A 1,887-nucleotide genomic window follows, 5' to 3' on the forward strand; every position below is an offset into this window, starting at 1 on the left:
GTGCCTATTGGCACAAGAGAGGATAGGTCTTGACTCGATATAATATTGAGACGTATAATGGTATTGTGATCAAAATATGCTTCGAGTAAAAGCGTTCACTTTCGCCTGATGCATTTTCGTGGTGTAAAAAAGTTCTAGGCTCATAATTCCGGCATCCTTTTACGACAAGCTTTGCGCAAACGACGGATAACACTCAAAGAGTATTTCTTATTGACTGTTTGGCCGGTCGGAAGGAATTCAGAGTGCACCACACCTCGACAATCGAAGAAAGCTTTCAACATAACATTGAATTTTCATTTGCTTTGACGTGTCTTTTCGGCTTCGACTCACCTTTATTCAGCCCAATTGGTTGGTTGTGTCCGGGTCGTAAGCTTGGATCATGGAAGGTTTCATGGCATCCAGGTAGTCGGAGAGCATTGTTTCACAGACATCAACGAGAAAATGCTTTTCGAAAAAATTGGATGATTTTGAAACCAACAGTGCTTTCACTTTTCTTAAGCCCAAATAATCTTTCAAAATGGTTTTCATTGATCTTTCCGATATTTCAGCGATGTCAGTAAGATCTCTGACTGTTAATAATCGATTCTCAAACTGCAATTCCCTTATTTTATGGACGTTTTGATCATCATACGATTACTATTTTTCGCCAAGAGTAGTGTATAAATGCATAATAGTCGTTATTACCTGAGTCCTAAATATAGGCAGCATTTTTGATTTTCTGTACTACTAAATATAATATATTGCCTACAATTCCGCTCAGCGTTGAACAGGCTTAATAAATATTTTAAACTTAAAAGAAATCAAATTAATTGGATAAATTTAGAAAAAATCGTAAAAAAGCTCTATCTGCCTGTGGAGTACTCTAGTTAACCGTTATGTGACTTAAGGATCATTTGATTAAGGCTAGGTGGGGCTACACCTGCCTACTTGATATTGGAGTGCCAGAAATTAGGCAATAAAAGCCAGTTTATCGAGCTCCATATTTCATTCAAAACGCTATTAAATATTGGTATGCAAATGTTCAACATAAAAATGCAATTCACTTAACAGTTATATGTTTAAAATGCACCATTAAATGTCACATGTGGCGCACCTGTAATATTTCCAAGTTTAGTACATCATAATTAAATAAAAAACTATTGACTTATACGAGTATTAAATAAATCAACTAACGTAATAAAATATAATATAATTAAATAAAGTGGAAAATATCTATGCAAATAAAAATAAGGAACGTCAGGGCGTGCAATCACATCGTTTGCACCATTTACATTAATTAAATATAAAAATGTACGAAACACCTGTTACTTATTAATTTATGGTTATTTTATGTGATTAAATGGTTGATGTAAACTATTAGTGCAATCGTGACTTGATCCATAATTTTTTTCACATATAATATTTCGAAGAATTATGTGACACATGGTAAGTATTTAAGTAAACTTATTGCTTATTTAGATGCTTGCTATAATAAGTTGGACTTAGTGAAATGCTGACCTTGCTAATGGAAACTCAATCTTTTATTTTATTGATGGAAATCTTCGAAATAAAAATCGTTTCTGTTTAGATAAAAAAAAAAAAAGTAGTTTTTTGTTTCTCTAAAGAACTGAACGGTATTACAATTTCCGTGAGTATTCGCTCAGTTGACAAACATCCGGTCATAAAATGGCAGCAGCATTCGAAAAAAATAAAAAATTGTGAAATGGATTGAGTCGCTGTAAAAAACACAAGAAAACTTCATAGAATTAGCAAAGGAGAGTATACAAAACTAAGAAAAAACCGTTTGTTACTCGAAAAAAAGCACTTCTCTTATATTGAGTTTATTACGTAAAGTTTTGATCAAGCTTAAAAATGAAACTTTCTCTCAAATTAGAACACTTCACAACA

This window comes from Bactrocera latifrons, unplaced genomic scaffold (assembly GCF_001853355.1).
Source record: "Bactrocera latifrons isolate USDA-ARS-PBARC rearing strain unplaced genomic scaffold, ASM185335v1 scaffold_193, whole genome shotgun sequence".
Taxonomy (NCBI): domain Eukaryota; kingdom Metazoa; phylum Arthropoda; class Insecta; order Diptera; family Tephritidae; genus Bactrocera; species Bactrocera latifrons.